This window comes from Protopterus annectens, chromosome 10.part0 (assembly GCF_019279795.1).
Source record: "Protopterus annectens isolate FY-2018-M chromosome 10.part0, PAN1.0, whole genome shotgun sequence".
Lineage (NCBI taxonomy): Eukaryota > Metazoa > Chordata > Ceratodontiformes > Protopteridae > Protopterus > Protopterus annectens.
This window is the reverse complement of record NC_056744.1, coordinates 1,786,505,928-1,786,529,085: the sequence shown is the minus strand read 5'-3', so window position 1 is coordinate 1,786,529,085 and position 23,158 is coordinate 1,786,505,928.

The following is a 23,158-nucleotide window of genomic DNA, read 5'->3' as shown; positions in this document are numbered from 1 at the left end:
AGTTCATATGGGCATAAAGCATACCAAAAGGCATATTATGCATAACTTTTATTGGCCTGGAATTGCAAGGGATGTAATAGGGTACTACAGGACCTGTGAGCAGTGCCAAAAGGTAAGCAAGGCATGGGACAAGGTCAAAGCTCTGTTGATGCCTTTGCCTGTGATTGAAGAGCCATTTCAGAGGGTAGCTATGGATATTGTGGACCTCTGAATACTCCAAGTTCCACAAGGAAGAAGTATATCCTGATAGTAGTATATTATGCTACTAGATACCCTGAGGTGGTGGCTCTGTCCTCTATTGAGGCAGAGAAGGTGGCAAATGCTTTGCTAGAGATTTTCAATAGGGTAAATTTCCAGAGAGAAATACTGACTGACTGAGCTGCTAATTTCATGTCAGACCTGCTGGCTTATCTGTGGAAGCATTGTGGCATGAAGCACCTGAAGACCACCCTGTACCACCCCCAGACGTATGGTCTTGTGGACAAGTTAAAATCTACACTAAAAACCATGCCATGGGCCTTTGCAGAGCAGTTTAAGAGAGAGTGGGACAAATATTTGCTCCATCTATTGTTTGCATGCAGAGAGGTACTCAGGAATCCACAGGTTTTTCACCCTTTGAGTTGCTGTATGGGCAAAGAGTGAGGGGTGCCTTTAGATTTGATTTGTGATGAGTGGTGGGTGAGTGTGAATCCCACAAGGAATCTGTTGTAGCATATGTCTTAAACCTTAGGATAAGGCTTAGGGAGCTCATGGACTTGGCCCAGGAGAACCTGGCAGGAGCCCAACAGCAGAAGAAGGTCTGGTATGACAGGAAGGCATGAGCCTAAGAGTATTCTGTGGGACAGCATGTTATGGTGGTCATGCCTTTCAGAGAAAATAAGGTGCAGACAGTTTGAGACGGACCTTTCAAAGTGGTAAGGAAGGTCAGTCATGTTAATTATATGGTAAACCTGCTGGGCAGGAGCCAGGGGCACAAGTTGTACCATGTTAACATGATGAAGCCTTAGAGCAGCTGGGTGGGGCTAAGTATCTGAACACTGTTGATCTGACCAAGGGTTACTGGCAGGTGCCCTTGACTCCCACCACTAGAGAGAGGTCAGCCCTTATGGATTATACAAGTTTACAAAGATGCCCTTTAGGATGAAAAATTCCCCAGGTACCTTCCAGAGGCTAGTAGATCATATCCTAGCAAGAGCAGGAGATTATTCCCTTGCTTACTTGGATGATAATGCCATCTATATCCATTCCTGGCAGGAGCACCTTCAGAATGTTAAGGTTATCCTGGGTAGACTGAAAAGGGCATGGTTGACCATTAAGTCCAGTACGTGTCAAGTGAGTATGGCAGAGGTCTCCTACCTGGAGCATAGAATGTGGAATGGTAAAATTAGGCCAGAACCTGCCAAAATGGGAGCCATTCAGGAGTGGCCTGCCTCTGTTAACAAAAAGCAGGTGAGGGCATTATTTAGGACAGAGGGAAAATATAGGAAGTTTGTTCTCAGTTATAGTACAATATCAGCTCCCCTCACAGATCTGACAAGGAAAACCAGGCCAGATGCGCTAGTGTGGACCCTAGCCTGTGAGCAGGCATTCCAAGAGCTTAAAGGTGCTTTAGGAGGACCCCTGTGTTAGCCAGTCCAGATTACAGCAAAACAAATTGTTGTGCTGGTGGATGCTTCAAACTGGGGGGGGGGGGTGTACTCAGCCAGATTTCCTCAGAGGGTGAAGAGCAACCAGTTGTATATCTCAGCCATAGACTCCAGCCCAGGAACCAAGGGAGAAAAGTTATGCAGCTGTAGAAAAAGAATATCTAGCCATAGTATGGGCACTGCAGAAACTTCAGCCTTATCTGTATGAAAGGAAATTCACTGTGGTTACAGACCACAATCCCTTAACGTGGCTACATAAAGTCAGCCAGCAAAATACCAAGTTATTAAGGTGGATCCTAGAGTTGCAGGCATATGACATGATAGTGCAGCACCATAGTGGAGTGAGCAATGCTAATGCAGCTGGACTCTCAAGATGGGGTATAGATTTATGTGTTCCCAGACAAGCCAATTTCTCTCAAGCAATGTTTTCCAAGGTCACTTGAAAAACTAGCTTGAGTCTTCAAAGGTGGGGGTGATGATGAGAGGTATTGCCATCTGTACTAGGGAGAGTGGGGCAGTGCATGTATGGCATGTGCCAGCATGACTGGCAGGAGTTTTGTAGTGAATTTTATGTGGTTTGACTATTGCACTGATTTGCATGGATGCTTTTGTTGAAAATGTATTTGTGGACTTGCTTATACTGAAGGTGAGTCAACAGTGGGATATGCTGGACAGAGAAGAGATATACTTGTATGTCAGACAGTATTATTATAACTTATTAAATGCAGCTGACCTGTGACAGTTATCTCAGTTAGTCAGTTAGAAGAAGCTCATCATGTTGCCTTGTGAAAGTAAGCATCTCAGTACTTCATCTTGCCTTGCTGAATTAATTGGATTAACTAGGGAAAAGTTACTCTTTAGTCAGTCAGAAAAATACAGTGAGATTAGTTAAGTACTGTTTGTCTGCATCTATGTGAATCTATCCAACTGTATTATTTTTATATATCCTGTGATTGAAACTCTGGTATTTATTGTAACTAAATATTCAGTATTCCCATGTTTTCTATCTTATTATTTATTATTAAATATTTGTATTCCTTTAATTGTGGCTGGTATTTTAGCAAATACTTTTAACATTTTGAGAGTAACTATGCTTATTTTAGTGACACTGTGGCTCTTCTGAAAAGCCTTGCTGCTTTGGTCACACACTACCATTTGTACTAGAATTGATTTTACACAGGATAATTGGATATCCTTGTAAGAGCCTTAAGGTAACTGACTGGTGGCAGTGTGATTATCTTATAGTCTGGACAGATGAGGCCACAGCTAGCAAATCTGTGCCAGCCTTTCCCATGTGTCTGTGTGTGTGACAAATATCCAAGTGTGGGTGTGTCAGCTACTTAGAATTGTGGCACAGTGTTCCAAAGTGGTTAGTGTGGAGCCTTGTTTGGGATCTGGAGAGAAACAGAGAGTCCAGTCCCAAGTCTGCAGCATGTTCCTGTGTGCTCTTAGAAGAAATTGTGCTTGGCATCTGAAAATACTGTGTATATCCATCCCTGTTCTTAGTGGCCATCTCTCACTGGTGTCAGTGGTGAGGGTTGCGGCTCCTTGATTACTGGCCGGTGGTAAAGAGTATGTCACACCCAGTATCAGTTTGCCAGGGATTAGAGAAGTGCCACTGATATCCCCTCCCACTGGTGAGCAGCTCAGCCTGTAGTATATTAACCTATGGAGGTACCACTCAATTCTTCTCTGACATTGGAAAGATGAGGTTATGGAGCAAGAGCCACCTGGCTATTGTTATCGAACTGCTATTGCATTGGCATTCCTAGTCAGGCTTTTTGTGTAACTATTTCTCAGTTCTTTTGTTTGAGATATGTTAATATAACTGCACTACCTTACTTTTATTCACTACAGAAGGAAACTGAGGACAACCAGCTAGTCTGTCACAGGAAGTGTGCTAGGTGTAGATCAGTGTGTATATTGAACCTAGTCAGCCACTATAGCTAGACAGCATGTGCATATAAGGTACTGGGCACGTACAAGTTTAGTGTTAGTTGAGTAGTGATATTCAGTAGTTTGTCAGTCTGAATGTAAGCTTGAATGGAGATGCACATGTGTGTGTTAGGAGCAACTAGACAGCCAGAAAACATATGAAGTATGAAACAGATATACAGGTTATCGCTCCTGATGTGTGTGTATAATAAATGGCTCAAACTCATAACCCAGTCTCAGTATCTCATTTGAATGGAATAAATGAGACATGCAAGATGGTGTCAGAATGGTATTCAAAGTTGAAGCAAGTCGCAAACCATAAGGCACGAAATTAGAAGTGGAGTAATATCTAGGAGTGAACTCACAAAACAGGTCAGCAGTTATTCGACGTTACCTAATTTGTTTAAAATGTTTTTCAGTCACTAAACATGTGGCATAGCATGCAAAGTGTTCAAAATAATTTCCAAGATGTTTGAAATGTCTGAGATAGTGGCATAGTATTTAAAGTGTTTGAAATAATCTCAGAGGTGTTTAAAATGTTCAAAATGGCTAAAATATTCAAAATGTTTTGAAATGTCCAAATCTTTCAAAGTAGCTGACATTTTTGAAGTGTCTGAAGTGCCCAGAGTGTTACAGGCATTTGCAGTTTTAAACTAAAGCATTTTAAAGACATTGTTGTGTACTTGAGCAAAATTACAGGTACCAAGTCTATGTTTATGTTTAAAGAAATGTATAGTTATGGCAGAGGGATTTTGCAGAGCTGAACTGCTGGTATTTGAGAATAATATTGTAGAGAACTGGTGAGTGTTAGAGCAAGAATATGATATTTTTATACAGGCTGCATTTTCTGATAAAGATCCATGTACCAGAGCATTTATACTTCTCAATTTAGCTGGCTCAGATGCCATTGAGCGAGAATGTTCATTTGTGTATGCACCTGCCATGTATGTAGGGGAGGGGGAGAACCACCATATTGTGATACAGGCTGAAACGTGGGAAGACCCTGAGTGCTTAAAACATAAATTCAGAGAAATGTGTAAGCCTCAAATGAATATTACAATGGAAAGGCACACATTTTACACAAGAAATCAAAAGCCTGGTGAAACTATTACAGCATATATTACTGAGTTAAGGAATAAAGCAAAAACTTGTAGATTTGGTGATCTACATGATGATTTGATAAAAAAAAAACATCTTGTATGTGGTGTTGATAATGATGTAATAAGAAAGATTTTGCTTCCAGATAGAGAATTAACATTGATCAAAGCCATTGACATTTGTCAGATAAATGAAATCACAGAAAAGCATACAAATATGCTTATGAATAAGAAAAGCATGTTTGCAGTATCTACTAGTGCGAATGTTGATAGTGTGCAGCAGAGAGTTAAGATAAAAAGACCTTACTGTTCTCAGAAATATAAACCAAAGAGTCAGTGCCACACCCAATCTCGTTTACTGTTGCAATTGTGGAGGCAGTCATGAACCCAAATGGGAAAAGTGTTTAACTTTTTGTCAGCAATGTCACAAATGTAAGAAGTGGAATAATTTCAAAAGGCTTTGCAAGTCTAAAGTGTTGCAGACTTATTTTAAAAGAGACTATCCAAAAAAGCAAGTAGATCAGATACAGACAGTAGTGAACTCCGAGAGCTGTGAGGAAACTTTCTGTGTTGATGGTATCTCTGATCGATGAAACAGTTAACACAGTAGACTATCAGTTGACAGCAAAGAGTGAAATATTTTGTACTGTATGGATTAGTGGGAAACCTGTAGAGCTTAAAGTAGACACTTGGTCCAAGTGCAATGTTATATCAGCAGAAAGGTTTGCCAAAGTAACAGCTGGTGAGAAACTTGATTCAGCAAAGTGTGCAAAACTAATTGCTTATGATGGTGAAGAGATTCAGACTGATGGTGCAGTAGTCCTTTCATGCTATTCTGCTGGAAATAGCTATTACTTGCAGTTTTACATAGTCAGAAGACACATGCAGTCACTACTAGGTCTCAAAGGCAGTCTGAGAATGGGACTGTTTTCATTTAATAAAGAGGTTCACTATACAAGTATGAATAACAATGATAGTTTTGTCCAGAGTATTTTTAGTGAATTTGCTGATATTTTCAGAGTCGAGCTCTGTAAACTTCCAGTCACATATTTCATGAAGTTAAACCATGAAGTAAGTCCAGTTATGAGCCCATGGAAGATTCCAGTAGCAACAAAGAGTAAATTAAAAGCATAACTAGACAAAATGGTGAATTTAGGTGTCCTTACTTGAAGAACTGACTGAATAGGTATCCTCCATGGTCGCAGCTCATAAGAAAACCTCAGATGATATTCGAACATGTATTGATCCAAGAGATTTAAATAAAGCACTTAAGCATCCTCATCATCCAATCAGTACAGTAGAAGAGGTAGCAGCTCTCATGGCAAATCCCACTGTTTTCTCAGTCTTAGATGCAAGGAGCTCTTTTTGGCAAATTTCGCTGGATCACACATCTTCATTAGCCACATTCAGTACACCATTTTGTAGATACAGATTTTTAAGGATGTCATTTGGAATCAATTCTACCAGTGAGATATTTCAAAGTGCCATGGAACAAATATTTGCTGGATATCCATGTGCTATTATTGTAGATGACATTATTGCTGGAGACAATGGTGAAAACAAACATGAAAGAAATCTCAGGAAAGTTCTAGTCCATGCATGTGAAGTAAATCTCAAACGGAATCCTCAGAAATGCAAATTTAAATTAAAAGAAGTTACTAATGTGGAACATTTGTTTACAAGTTCTGGCTTACAACCAGATCCATCTAAGCAAACAGCAATTGCCGAAAATGCCAGTTCCAGAGAATGTCACATCTTTACAACATCTTCTAGGTATGGTCACTGCTTTAGGAAAGCTCATCCCAGACTTGAGTGAGCTTTCTGCGCAGTTATGTGAGTTGACATGCAAAAATGTAAACTGGTCCTGGTTGGAATAACGCCAAAGAGCTTCTGACTTTAGGAACTGGTTAGTTTCTGGTGTCATTCAAAGGGGATCCAGTACCCGACAGCCTGAGATGACATGACTGACAAGCCACAATGCATTGTCAGAGATGATCTGTGTCTGTCTCCCTTGGGCTTCAGGCTCCTGGCAAAGGCTCTTACTTCCCCCATAGTGCTTTTTTAGGCAATGTCATGAAGTCAAAACTACCAACATGAAAATTTCATCAAAATGTAAATTAAAGGTTATGTTGCTAAATGCTAGGAGTCTAGACATGAAACTACACCCATTGCAAGCATTCTTAACCCTGGAATAAGCTGACATTTGTGCAGTCACAGAAACCTGGTTCAAAGCTCCGGAGAGCACCCCAGCCATATCAGGTTACTAATCCTATCTTTCATTTAGAGCCTAAGCCGTGGACAGCAAAACAAAAGGAGGTGGAGTTGCAATAAATATATATATATATATATATATATATATATATATATATATATATATATATATATATATATATATATATATATATATAAAAGACATACACACTTATAGGATGGTCAAACAGTATGATGCACAGGAAATACTCCAGGTGCAGTTAACAATTGACAAGACCCCTATTCAAATCATAGTTATCTACAGACATCTAACTCTGACTCAAGATGCCCACTCCACCTATCTGGACCTCTTTTTTGAATCTATCAAGATTCAACCCTTTACTCTGATCCTGGGTGACTTTAACTACCTAACCACAGACTGGAAGAAATACTCATGCCAAAACACAAATGCTCAGAAATTCCTTGATTTCATCAATGCAGATGTCTTGGACTAGTTGGTTGACACCCCCACAAGAGGTGGAAATATCTTGGACTTGGTATTAACCAGCATGAGTAACCACTGCAGCATCCCTACAGTGTCATCATCCCTGGTAAGATCCGAACACAAAGCAGTCACTTTCGAAGATACCATCTCCCCTGACCCCCCCCCCCTCCCCAGCTAGGATCAAACAAAAAAACTTTTCCAAAGCTGATTACAACTTCCTGAGGGAAGGTATGAATATCTTCACAGCCCCCACCCCATCCACAGAAACTGGCACATATGGCCAAAACTTACACCAAAGTACTATATGAGTATTTATATAGCTGCATGGAATCAGGAATACCAGGCAGGATGAAATCCTCCTCCTCAAGGAAGAGTAAACCTATCTGGTGGACATCTACAATAAGTAAACTATAATAAAAGGGAAAAAATTGCTGTCCAGGACCAAGAAGGAGCAGGTGTCTACTTGAAAACAATCTCTCCTTAGCTGAACAAGCAAATAAAAGCACTAGTGAAATCCTCCAAAGCAAACTTCGAGTCCAAACTGGCCACATCTACTAAAGACAATCATAAGGCTTTCTTCACATATGTCCACAGTCTCAAGGGAAGCACTCAGATCTGCTCAAAACTGGTGGTCAAAGACATCACATACACAAACCCTGTAGATATAGCCAACCTGCTGGCAGACAGGTTCAGTGAAAACTTCACTCCTCTGTACCCCCATCAGTAAAACAGGACATCCCCAGTACCTGCCCCCCTCCCCTTATCTCTAGGGAGCAAGTCATCACTGCCCTCTCAAAGGCAAAAAATGCAGTCTCCATGGGACCCAATAACATCCCAGGCTGCATCCTACATGAACTCAGGTAGGAACTTGCAGCACCATTAGGCACCCTATTCAACCAAAGCCTGAGTACCAGCTTCATCCCAGCCAAGTGGAGGACAGCTACTGTCACCCCTTTGTACAAAGGTGGAGCATCCACCGATCAAGGAAATTATAGACCCATCAGCCTAACTAGCCTGATCTGCAAGGCCATGGAGTGGATTATCATGGACCTCATTAACAAGGACATTGGCAACCTCCAGACAAGTGGCATAGGGTGCTGACTTGTTGGAACATGCCTGTTAAATTTAGTCGACTTCTTTGAAACAGTCACCAAGGCCATAGATGATGGAAAGATGGTGCACACTGCCTACCTTGACCTGGCCTAGGCCTTCAATACTATTCCACTCTTGGGTATAATAGATAAACTCTCTCAATTAGGCATCAATCCATATGTTACCAGACGAGTAGCAAACTAGCTCACTGATAGAACCCACCTAGTCAAAATAGGGGAAGCCACTTCAAGTAGTAGATGTGTAATAAGCGGTGTACCCCAGGGATCGGTCTTGGGGCCTCTGCTGTTTGGGATATACTTCTCAGAGGTGCAAGCCAAATCTAGTGGGCTATGGGTGACCAAGTTTGCAGATGACTGCAAGCTGGGTGCTGTCATCAATTCCTCGAGAGATGTGGACATCTTCTAAGAGGGTCTCACCCAAGAAAATGACTCATGCCAGAAACATGGCATCAAACTGAACACCAAACAATGCATCATCATCCCTTTTGGGGAGAATGATGCACCCCCAAATTATCACATTGATAATAAGGCACTAAGCATGCAATCAGTTGTGAGGGACTTGGCAACCCAGGTTGATAGGAAACTGAATTTTGACCAACATATTGCCTCCATTGTATGGAAAGCTTTCTACATGGCCCACCTCATTAGTAAGGGTATCTCATCCAGGGACAAGTTGGTCATAACATCCCTGTATTCTTCCCTTATAAGACCGATTATTGAATACAATGCCCCTTTCAGCATGTACCTCACAAAGCACATGCAGCAGCAGGAGAGACCACAGAGATTCCTCACCCAGATAATCCAGGACCTCAAACATCTACCCTGCATAGATAGGCTAAAAGCCCTGTCCCACTATTTGGTCTCTTACAGACTCCTCAGATGTGACCTCTGTCTGGCATACAAAGCAATCTCAGACCCCACCCTGATGGGAATGCTGCATATACACAAGTCAAGCTCTACTTGAGTAACCCGCACGTGAGACCTCAACCTGGTCTGTGACATCGGTAGGACTTGCTGGCAGGACAGATTTGTTTCCCAGAGACTCACCCTTTTGTGGAATAGACTCCATCTCCATGTAAAGCAGAGTACCTCATTAAACCTTTTTAAGTGCAACCTGGATAACTGGATGGGGAACAGAAAATACACCCTGGGATTCCACCTATGTCCCTGCTGGATGGGTTCCTATTACAAGATTGAAGACGAATTCTTTCAAAGGTGTCTTGGTCGAACATAAAAGACTAAAAAGGCAAAATATCGAAGCGGCTTTTAAGCAAATTCTTTCCCTGGGAAAGAATTTGCTTAGCCGCTTCATTACTTTGCTGTTTTTGGCACTGTAGTGCAGTCTCAGACTTGGTATATTTAAATAGGGGGGAGTGGGGGGCACAGTCCCCCCACATCAGGTGGTATGGGGGTGAAGCCTTCTACTTAATGTAATGTTTTAAAGTGTTTTTTTTTTTTTTTGGAACAGCGATTCTTTTTTCCCTTGGACTGACAGTTTGACATTGTAAGCTTTCACTTACATAGGGTGGATTAATCACCGTTCACTTTTTTAAGAATTCAGTGATGTAATATAGACCCTGCTGGACAGTGGCAATGGGTGCTGACTTGTTGGAGCATGGACTAAATTCTCGGCTAGGCTTGTAAGGGCCTCAAGGCCAATAGCCTAGTAACTTCCTATGATCCAATGATCCAAGAACAGAATTGCCAGTCCACCCACAATGAGATATAATATTCACAAACCTGTAACTCTTTCGTGTGACCCTTCAAGGGATGTCCTTGGTGCAGCTTGTCTTCAAAAAGCATTCTAGTTGCATATGCATCAGAAACTTTAACTCAAACAGAGCTGCATTATGCACAAATAGAAAAAGAACTTTTGGCAGTAGTGTTCACATGCTTGAAGTTCAATGATTATATTTATGGCAGACCTATCCAAATAGAGACTGGTCACCAACCACTAGTGACAGTTTTGAAAAAGCCAATACATACAGCCCCAGCTCGATTACAATGCGTGATATTAAAATTGCAAAAGTACAATTTCAATATGGTTTACAAAAAGGCAAACATTTGTACCTTGCTGATTTGTCATGCACACCCAGACAAACAACAGTTAGCATGAAAATGAAACAGCAGACTTTGAAGTCACAGAAGTCAGAAATGTTTCATCATCACGGCTTGATGCATTAAGAAATCACACAGCTTCAGACTCAATTCTTCAGAAACTGAATGACATCAGTCAAGGATGGCCAACATGACAAACCAGTTTAGTACCCCTCTCTTAAAACCCGATTGCCTCGTGGTTTGGGCGTCTTTTTGGACTTGTTGGCTGTTGGTGAAGCACCCACCAAGAGGAGAAAATCCTGAGAGAAGAAAGGAGCCACTTTTGAGATTTTAAGTATTTTGCTTCAGATTATTTGTTAAGTTTTTCTGCATTGCCGCCTACTTTTGAGCATTTTCTGGCTTGTTAAACTTGATTTCTGTGTTGGTAACTGTATTTAGAACACAACCTAGAGCTGATTACTGAATTTCCAGCCTGCACTTATTTTTAAAATAGTTTTTTTCCTAAAACTTGCATTTTATCTGTCTCTGGCCTAGCACTCAAGTGTGGGGTCATTTACTTCATTGTTCTAACTTGTTGATACTTGTGAACCTCTGCTTTCCTTAAAAAAACAAAAAAACAAAAAAATCTTGTTTTTTTTCCCACTTTTCTGAGATTTAAAAAAGTTCAGTTACAGATTTGCTGTTCTGAACTGTTTGTAAGTTTCTTGGAGGCCATTGTTTGCTTGGGCTAAAGGGAAGTCTCTGTGTTCATCAGTGGCAGTGATAAACATTGAGCAGCCTGCCTGCCCCTGTGGGAGTGGTTACTGCCTTGAAACTGTAGTTTTATTGGCCATTTTGGGTCAATTCCTAACTCCTTGATCTCCCTCTCTTAAAACCCTCTTTTGTGCAGTTTTGTGCATTTTTGCGCATAGAGCAACATCGGGCAGCGCCGCCTAATTGGGTTCAAACTATTCCTGGCTCCACAAAGTCTGCTCTTCACTTTTTCCCTTAGAACTGCTCTATCTCTCAAATTAAACACCATATTCTCTTTCTAAGGCCCCTCACTGGTCCAAATAAGTAATTTTACAAGTTAGCACTAATAAACCATAAGCACTACTTACTCTTATACTCTCTATGATTACCTTGTCCCCTATTGGTCCGTTTTAATTCAGTTCCCTATATTACTCTAGCATGTCCAAAGGTCAGTCAATGGTTTCCTCTCCAGTCCAGCTGGTGAATCTGGGAATTTTGAGGCAATGTTACAACTGTCTCATGTACACGGACAACCCTCTCCTCCTGCAAACAGGTTCAAATATATGTGAGAGATGCAACCATATAGCCAAACTGGAGGCTGAGCTCTCTCATCTCAAAACTGGTGTAACCAGTCAAGAGGAGAAGGTAACCTCACACAACACAATTCCAGTATCACATAGTCCCACCACAACAGTGAACCAAACACATAAAAACACAAAAACATACTCGGAGGCTCTAAATAAAAATCTACCTAAGCAACAGAGACCTCCAAAGCAGACATCCAAGCAAACGCTACCCCAAAACAAAACATGTACAACACATAGCACACAAAGTCAGTGTGCAAAGCAGTCACAGCCCTTAAGGCTGAATAACACACCTGATACTCTTGTAATAGGTGACTCTATTGTCAGACACACTGACGTCCTGCTCACCAGGCTGAATAAAGAGGAGGTCACAGTGAGCTGCCTGTCGGGTGCTAGGATCCACCACATAACACAAGCACTCAGGTCACTCCAAAGCAAATACAAATATGACTCAGTCATTGTACATGCTGGCATGAATGACCTGAGACGTACCTCCCTCGACTACATGAAAAGAGACATAGAGGAGCTCTCTGATCATGTAGCCCAGGCCGGTATGACCCTGACCTTGAGCAGCATCTTACCCTCACCTAGAATGATGCCACAGTATAAAGACAAAATGATCGATTTTAACAATTGGCTAAAATGTTGGTGTCATTCAAAGGGGATCCAGTGTCTGTCAGCCTGGGATGACATGCTCGACAAGCCACATTGCTTCGCTAGGGACGGCTTGCACCTGTCACCCCAGGGCTTTCGGATATTGGCAAAGGCTCTTGCCACCCCCATAGTGCCTTTTTTAGGCAAGGCTCAAAAGTCAAACCTACCTCCAGAGACAGCACAAGGAACAAGAAACTAAGGGTAATGCTGCTAAACGCCAGAAGTCTTAACCTCAAGATGCATGCACTCGAAGCTCTGCTCAGTATGGAGAACATTGATATCTGTGCAGTGACAGAAACCTGGTTCAAGGCTCCAGAGAGCACCCCAGCACTACCAGGTTATACCTCATATCAAGCTTTTTGGCCCCAAAACCTGGACCGAACCACAAAAGGAGGGGGAGTTTCCATATTTATTAAGGATATCCACACCTCCAGGTTAGTGGCATTGCACGAAGTATTGGAGACCATCCATGTGCAACTGACAGTGGGCAAGACTGCTTTTCAGTTTATAGTATCCTACAGACCACCCTCTAAAAAGTCAGGAATCCCACTCAGCTTTCCTGAAAACATTGGAGAACATGAAGATCTCTCCGAACACCATTATATTGGGTGACTTCAACTACCCAAACATAGACTGGGAGCATTACTCAAGCCCCAGCACCTTAGCCCAAAGGTTCCTGGAATTTATAAACTCAAATGCTATGGAACAACTAGTCACCACTCCCATAAGAGGGGAAAACATACTAGACCTGATCATTACCAACATGGGGACTCTATGCTCCATACCAGAAGTATATCCCTCATTGGTAAGATCAGACCATAAATTAATTTCTCTGGATATCCACATCCCGACCCCACCCCCAGCCCAGAAAACCACAGTGAAAAACTTCTCAAACGCGAACTTCACACTTCTCAAAACCGAAGTGGAATCCTTCAAGGCCCCAGGGCCAGTAGAAACTACGGCCCAAACTGCAGAATCCTATATAAACGCATTCTATGGACATCTCCAGGAATGCATGGATCATGCTATCCCAAACAAAATCAAGACCCAATCATCCAAAGGCAGGCTTCCAGTCTGGTGGACCCCAGCCATAAATAAACTGTACAACAGAAGGAGGAAGCTACTACATGATAGAGCAAAATCCCTAAAAGGGAAGGCATCTCTAATCAGTACTAGCAAAAAATTAAGATCCCTCATAAAATCCTCCAAGGCCAGCTTCGAGAGAAAAATTGCACAGGACACTAAAGACAATCATAAGGCTTTTTTCAGTTATGTTAGGAACCTGGGATGCAACTCCCAGACTTGTTCTGAATTGATTCTAAACGACAAAAAATACACTGAACCCACAGACATCACCAGTATCCTGGCAGACAGGTTCAGTGCAAACTCCCCCCCCCCAAAAGAGCAAGTATCTATCCCAGCAGAGTGCAGACTGCCAAACATCTCTGATGCTCAGGTGAAGGCCGCCCTCTCCAAAGCAAAAAACACTGCTTCCATGGGACCAGATGGCATCCCGGGTTGCATCCTACATAAACTCCAAGAAGAACTAATCCCTCAAGTAAAACTGCTGTACAATCTCAGCCTCACTACAGGATATGTGCCCAAAGAATGGCGTACAGCAACAGTGGTCCCACTCCACAAAGGTGGCGCCTCTGCGGACCCTGGAAACTATCGCCCTATAAGCCTGACTAGCCTAGTCTGCAAGGCTATGGAGAGGTTCATCATGGAACTCATAAACAAAGACATTGGGGACCTACAGACACTAGATCCTACCCAATTTGGCTTCATCAAGGGCAGATCCTGCCTTTTGAACCTGGTCAACTTCTTCGAAACAGTCACCAAGGCCATAGATGAAGGGAAGGTAGTCCACACAGCCTATCTGGACCTCGCAAAGGCATTTGACACAATACCCCACTCGGGCATCATAGATAAGCTATCCAGCCTAAATATAAACCCCTATGTCACAAGATGGGTCGCAAACTGGCTCAAAGACAGAACCCACAGAGTCAGAGTTGCTGGAGCCATGTCAGACTCGAAACCGGTCACAAGTGGAGTCCCACAAGGTTCTGTCCTGGGACCTCTCTTGTTCGGTATTTACTTTTCTGAGGTACAGGCCAATGTGGGATGACTATGGCTCACCAAGTTTGCAGATGACTGCAAAGTGGGCACCATAATCGACTCTCCAGCTGACACAAACATCCTTCAAAAAGGTCTCGCAGAGACAGATAACTGGTGCCAGAGCCATGGTCTAAAGCTAAATACCAAAAAGTGTATAGTCATACCCTTTGGCAAAAACAATGTGCCCACAAATTACCACATAGGTGGTAACCCATTAAGTACAGAGAAAGTAATTTGGGATCTGGGGACCCAAGTTGATAGCAATCTCTCCTTTGACAACCACATTGCCAAAGTGGTCAGAAAGACCTTCTACATAACCCACCTCATCATGAAAGGATTCACATCTAGATCAAGAGAGGTAATTGTGCCCCTTTATTCATCCCTCATCAGGCCCATCATAGAATACAATGCCCCCTTTGGGATGTACCTTACCCGACACCTGCAGCAATTAGAAAGACCCCAAAAGTACCTCACCAGGAGGATCAAGGGACTCAAACAGATGCCATATGCTGCTCGGTTAAAAAAACTCCAGCTCTACTCAGTTGCATACCGCCTCCTTCGAGGCGATCTATGCCTGACATATAAAGCTATGTCCAACCCAGAATTAATGGACATGCTCCACCTCAGTAAATCTGAATCCCTTACAGCCACGCGCTCGAGGGACTTGAACCTCAGCACAGAAATAAATAGAACATGCTGGAGGGACAGATTCATAACCCAGAGGCTCCCTTCACTCTGGAATACAATTTCAATTCATGTTAGGCAGAGCACCTCACTGACCCTCTTCAAGAAGAATCTTGATGAGTGGATGGGGGATTGTAGGTTTGTCCCGGGGATTACTTCAGTGTCACTATTAGACAGAGGCACAGTAAACTAAACTTTAAAAAGGGCACAGTATACTCAAATCAAGGGGTGGCATAAGCCAAACACAATCGGGCTAGGCTTATAAATGCCCCAGGGCAGATAGCCTAGTATGAACCTATGAACCTATGAACCTATATTCAGCAGTATATTCCTTACAGCGATGAGGTCATGATGGAAGATAGAATCATCATGAAAGGTCCAAAAGTAGTAATTCTTAAAGCATTACAACAGAAATATATCAAAATTTTACATCGTGATCAACCAAGTACTGAGTCAACCCAAAGAAGGGCAAACGACATAGTATTTTGGTCTTCTATGTCCAAAGATATAGAGAAGGAAACTCTAGCATGTTCTGTTTGTCATTGCATCAAACTGCATCAACAAAAAGAACCACTTCAACTACACCAAATTCCTGAATTACCATGGTTGATGGTTGCTGCAGATATTTTCGAATGGAATGGTCAACATTACTTGTTGTTAGTAGACTCCTGCTCAGGATGGTATGAAATTGACCTACTTCCTAACTTGACATCCAGCACAGTAATTACAAAACTGAAGACACATTTTTCTCTCCATGGTTGTCCACACAAAGTAATGTCTGACAATGGTGCACCATTTACTAGTCAGCAGTTCAAGAAATTTGCTGAGTCTTGGGACTTTGTTCATGTTACCAGTAATCCTGACTCCTACGTAGTCACAAGCCAGTGATCTAGCTGAATGTGCAGTTTGGAGTGCAAGGCCCCTGTTGAAAAAAACTAAAGGAGATGGTACTGATGTATTCCTTAAATTTCTTTTGGGCTTTGTATTAGTGTAGCACCTCACATCTAGTTCTGTGCAGAAGTGGGCATGTCCTGACTGATTGGCAGGGGGAAACAGGCATAGAAATGATGGATGAGTGACCAGTATGCATATTTCCGTCTGACACCATGCATACATTGGTTCTACTTCTTGCATGCTGATAGTGTCAGAATGGCAGTTGTTCCAAGCTGTTTCAGAAAACTGTCAATTATGTGTCAAAACATGAGGTTAAATCATGAATGAAGGTAGACATTTTTTGTTCTGTGGCATTGTTCCTGTATTCACAAATTGTTCCTGCTGAGAATAACACATTTTCCCAGTATAACACAAGGGGTCCCTTAAAATAAAAAGAAATGAACCCCAGGATTTAATAAACTCCATGTAGGAATAGTGCAAGCCCTACAAGGAGTGTACAGTGTCCATGTCTACAGCTCCCCCTCGGCAGTGCACCTTGCATATTAATGAAGGTGCACTACTAAGGGAGAGCCATGTACATGGTTACTGAATTGGTGTAGGGGGTGTGTTATAGTGCTCAGAGATGTGTAACACACCCTGTGCTCTGTCAAAGTGCTGTACTGCACAAAAATATTAAATAGAACTTTTCTCAGTCAGTTGTAAAAGTTATGTGTAGGGGGTGTGTTACAGTGTCCATAACACACCTCCTGCACTGTCAAAGTGCCATATGGCACAAAAATATTAAATAGAACTTTTCCCAGACAGTTGTAAAAAATATATTTGTATGGAGTGTGTAACCAGTGTCTGTAACACACCCCATGTACTGTCAGAGTGATGTATGGCAGTGAAATTAAATGTTAAAAAGTAGTGTCCCTGTTGTTTATTTATTTATTTTCTTTTTTCTTTGTGCATGTTTGCATCACATGGTGCTTAGCAATAAACATGTGCCAGACATCTAAAAATAGAAACCAGATACTTTCAATTGCAACTTAAAAGGTCAAGTTTAAGTATAGCTGAGCAGGTTTGTGTGGCACAACAGTGTGCTTAGCAGTGCTTAAATGTAACTGTGAGCTCTATATAACAGTATAGCCAAGAACACTATATCCTTGGTAGCGGAATGGTTAGAGTGGTGGCCATAGGTGCAGGGTTTGAATACTGGCCATTCAGCTTTATATATGCAGTAGGGAAATGTAAAATATTTTTTATGTATACATTCAAATCTGTTAACTGGGTCAGTCCAGCTTGACCAGAACCCCATTTTCAGTGGAGATCCAAGTATAAAAGTCCATTTACACACAAGTGTCCAATACGTTGAAGTCACACTACCAGATAACGTAGTGAAATGCATATGTTTAGGGGATATAAAGTGAAATAGATGCACATAATAAAAAGTCATCATTAATGAAGAGATACTTTCAATAATTGTTTTTATTTTTATTTTTTTAAACTCTGGTTTGCCCTTAGCTAAGCACTGCTAAGCAAAGCCAAGCAATGCTTATACAGGACCTGGTTTAGCAGTACTTAGCAATGCGCAGCTCTGCTTAGCTGATTTGGACACTGCTTAGCACTCCCAGTTTAAGCAGTCCTCAGCTAAGCGGGTTTGCACACCACGAAGCAGTGCTAAGCATGTGCCACTTTAAGCACTGCTCAACTAAGCTTGGCAGGTTTGCGGACTGCTAAGCAGAGCTTAGCATTTTCAAAAATGGTTCAATGGAGGCAAAGTGCAGGAAAAAAGCTTTATTTAAGCTGTTGCAGTTTTATCACTGCAGGATCTATGGCTGGAGTCAGAGAGGGAGTGCGCTTTTAGACACAGCACTGGGGCATGTTGGAGTCCAGGGTCATGGTTGGGCTCTTTGTCAAAGACCATGGCGACAGACTACTGCAGGGCCAGTACCAGGGCTCTGAATACAAGTCTGAGACCTGGTACAGTCTGGCACATGACCTCACTAATGCTACTGGAATCCCCCACACTGGTGAGCAGGTGCATCATCATTCTGATTACCTGAAGCGAAGAAAGGGGGGCTCTTGGCCCAATGGATCCAAGACGCTCGGGACCAGAATGCCCCAGATGTTTGTAATAATATGAACCAGTGATTTATCAAATCAAAACAAAGGGGGTGCCAAAATGGACCCCGGGAACTATCGCCCTATAAGCCTGACTAGCCTGGTCTGCAAGGCTATGGAGCGCATCATCATCATGGAACTCATTAACAGAGACATTGGGGACCTCCAAACTTTGGACCCCACCCAGTTTGGCTTTGTTAAGGGCAGATCATGCCTTCTAAACATGGTGGACTTCTTTGAGACAGTTACCAAGGCATTAGATGAGGGTAAGGAGGTCCACACAGCCTACCTAGACCTCGCAAAGGCTTTTGACACCATTCCTCATTTTGGTATTATAAATAAGCTCACCAACCTGAACATTAATCCCTACTTCATGAGATGGGTTGCCAATTGGCTCATGGACAGAATCCACATGGTGAGAGTTGCAGACTCCAGGTCCGACTCTAAACCGGTTACAAGTGGCATCCCCCAGGGCTCAGTCCCAGGACCCCTCCTGTTTGGTATATACTTCTCAAAGGTACAGGTAAGCACAGGAGGACTTTGGCTGACCAGGTTCGCAGACGACTGCAAACTAGGGGTCATAATTGATTCTCCGGCTGATACAGACACCCTCCAGAAGGGTCTCACTGAGACGGATACCTGGTGTCAAAATCATGGCCTCAAGCTGAATGCCAAAAAGTGCATAGTCATCCCCTTTGGAAAAAACAAAGTACCCGTAAACTACCGCATAGGTGGTAGTCCCCTAAATAAAGAAAAAGTAATAAGGGATCTGGGGACCCAAGTAAATAGTAATCTCTCCTTTGATAATCATATTGCCAAGGTGGTTAGAAAATCCTTCTATGTGGCCCACCTAATATCAAAAGGGTTCACATCCAGAACAAAGGAGGTTATTGTGCCTCTCTACTCATCACTTATTAGACCCATTATAGAATACAATGCCCCATTTGGGATGTACCTTACAAGACACCTGCAACAGCTGGAAAGACCACAGAAGTACCTCACCAAGAGGATTACTGGTTTCAAACAGATGACCTATGCAGCCCGACTCAAGAAATTCCAGCTGTACTCGGTTGCATACCACTTACTCAGAGGTGATCCCTGCCTGACATACAAGGCCATGTCCAACCCAGAATTGATGGATATGCTCCACCTAAAAAAAAACAAATCCCAGAGAGCCACACGCTTTAGGGATATAAACCTTACCACAATGTTAAATAGGACGTGCTGGAGGGATAGATTTCTGTCCCAGAGACTCCCCATGGTTTGGAACAAAATTCCAATATACATCAGGCAGAGCCCCTCACTAGCATTCTTAAGAGAAACATTGACGAGTGGATGGGAAACAGAAAATTTACCCCGGGGATCACTGCAGTGGCTCTTCTGGACAGAAGCACAGGTAACTAATGGCTCTGCTGGTCAGAGTCACAGGGAACTAATCTAAGGGGTTGGCGAAAGCCAACACACTCTGGCTAGGCTTATAAATGCCCTTGGGCAGATAGCCTAGTACATACCGATGAGCCTATGAACTATGTAGTATGAATATCTGATAGACAGGTATGCATAATGGTGTGTTTTTTCCCCCCACAGCTGCAGAGCGGAGGGCTCACCACTTGGAGGCCCATGCAAGGTGCCCAGCCAGGATGCGCCAAGCATCTGGTGAGTATAGATGTATCTTCCAATATATAGTAATCTAATTAAGGAAGAGTACAGTAGTAACTGCCAGTAGGTATAGTCTGTTGTGAGGGTACTGCAATGAATGTGCACATAGACCTGGAATGATATAAGTGAGTATTGCCAGCTACAGTTCAATAAAGATGACCGCATGAAACATGCTACTGTAATAACATTAATACAGCATTAATAATGTTTGGGAATAGCATGCATATACCATATTAATAATACATGTTCTGGTAATAAAGTACACCGGCATTGAAAATGTGAAGGGAATAAATTAACTGAGTTCCTAATCTACAGCAAATACAGTACAACTGCAGTCAGAAGTGTGAAGAAATAAAGGTAGTACTGTAGAGATTGTGTGATAATAGATGTGTTCCAAGGCCTGCATTATTTAAACTGTAGAACAATAAAGATTGTCAGCTGTATACCTATCACTGTGTCATCTCACCCTCAATAAATCTGTGTTCTGCCAATTGTTGTGTGTATTGTGGTCTGTTGTTCATGAAATTAAATATTACAGGTTTTCTGAAGTAAACATGGGTATAACACCATGAAGTGAATGAAGACTGACCATTAAATAACTGTCACGCTAAAGTGTAGATGTGGAGCTGTACTACAAGATATAATGCAATATGATATTTGTACTGCACTAAGATCTAAACCTAAAGTAATACTGTCTAAAGTATTATAGTGTGTTTCTCCCAGGACTGTCTTGTGTTAACCTTTGCATTTCAGCTATATGCATCCCTGAATGTAGATACGCTGATGCAGGCAAGTATGAAAGTGTAATAGCTATAGACTGCGAATATACCATCTGCAAATGTATATGGGTCAGATAGGCAATCCAGCACCCCACTATGCTCTGTACAGATCACACATATTCCCATCCATGAGGGGTTAATGGTGTACACCTCCATTTCAACTATTAATACACAGTTTTCCTTCTATCTCTGTCATGCATGACTCTCATGCGTGTATGTTCAACTGTCATCACAGTCTTGTGTGACACTACCTATATTACCAGGCCACACATTGTTACAGTCAGCACATAGTAATAGCTCAGTGGGAGAAGATATATATATATATATATATATATATATATATATATATATATATATATATATTGCTCATTTGCCATACACAGTCCAGGGTTTGAATCCAGAGATGGGTAATAATATATATTTATAGTAACAGACAAGTAGTGCTGACTATTTATAAAAACAATAATGTGTTGTTAACAGATCTTCTTCCCGCAGGACTTACAGGTAAAAAATGTCTCTAGTAGCTGTATGAAGGGTTTAGTAAATTCTGTGTCCAGATGTATAAGTGCGTAAACAGCATTCCTCAGCAAGGTGATCACACTCCATTAAATAAAATGACATGATGTACAGTACTATTCAAAGTTAATAAGACAAATTAAATGGTCTATTGTTGGTATGGTTGTATAGCAGTTGCATCTGTAAATGTTTGCTGATAGTCTAACCCCATGCCTGCCAATGACAGCAGGATAAGTGTAACCTCTCTGTACTGTGCACAGTACATATCTCTCAAGTGTCACACTGTCATGGATAGTGATCATTTTTGCCAAAAACCTTGCGCACAGATATAAACCCAGTTGAAGTATGCCAATAGCACACTCACACATCAGTGTGGAATACACCTTGGTAGTCAAATATGTTCCCCTGACATGCAATAGCCCCCTGTAGTTATGTACCTGTAGGTGTTTTGGCTTGGTAAGTAAGGGTAGACCTGTAAAGTATTGAGCAGTACTGTCATAAACAATATAGGCATTGCAGTTGGTAATGGAATGTCTTTCTCTCCCCCCACTCCTTATCTGCATCACAAATTATTATCCCTGTACTATGGGTATGGTTCCATTTTCAGATATGTTGTTCTCAAAACCTAATATTGTACTTGTGTTGTATTATTGGTAATATATTATAATGGTTGCATACTAACATACCTTGTTGAAATACCAATGTTGCTGGCCTTTTGCTGTAACTGTTACTGGCATGCTGTCACAATGACTGTTATTCCATTTATGCCTGTGTTCTGTATGCTATGCAATTTTATTGTTCAGGGTTAATTGGAACACCCATGCATGCTGTTATAACTAACCTTAAAATGTTTTGTTCATGACTAACCAATACACTTTCACAAACTGCAACAGCATAGCATGCTTGGGTATTCACCTATCTCACCTCATCTGGCCTTGGCACCAGGTCCCAGCACATCTGGGACCCAACCAAGAGCTGCCTCCTCCTCCTCTGGTCCTCCACCACCCTTGGGTGGAACCACCTCAGGGGACAGGGTTCATCTCCCCCTGGGTGCGGGCATGGAGAGGATCCTGTCACCCGCAATCAGTTCTCAGGGATGGTGCACAGGGTCATCCAGTGGGATTTGAATGACCGACTGTGCCAGATCGAGGGCAGACTGGTGCACTTGGAGAGGCATGCTAGCCCCGGCACCCAGCCCCCAGCATAGCCACCTTCAGGGCCATGAATGGCCAGTGGTAACTGCCCATGGGTGGGAACCTCAGTCCTACTGTTTCCATCGGGTGCATTTGGTCCTCCGATTCCCAAACACCCTCCCTGTCCAAGGTGTTTACCCCATCATGTGTCATACACCACCCCTATCCCCTTGTCTTGTCTGTGTTGTCTGTCTGCAAATGCAACCTCTCCTACCCAACTTACCTCCCCAAATGTACCTACAACCCTTCCCCAACAATCCACTCTCTCCTTAAAAAAACAGGGTATTTGTCCCACAAAAAAAATATTGCCCCATATATAGCTCTCCATTTAGCCCCATGTATACTGTTATCAGTTAATCATCCCACCAATTAATCAACAGAGTTATGTCACCCACACCCCTCTCTGTGGGATGTGAGGCTCCAAATTCCAAATTGTCCACAACATGCACAGGTGTTGCTGTAGAAGACATGGAGAGCTATGCTCCTTTCCTACACCCATCCTGCACATCCCTACCTGCCTTTCATGTTGTTTGTCCCCCTGCTTGCCCCCATTTCATCACTTTCCTATCACCCCATTTTTTTCTTTTTTTGAAAATAGCATGAGTTTAAGCAGGACTAAGCACTGCTTAACATTTTGGCACATCATTCAAACCCTCGCAAACCCACTTAAAACTGCTTAAATCACCTCATCTGATTCAC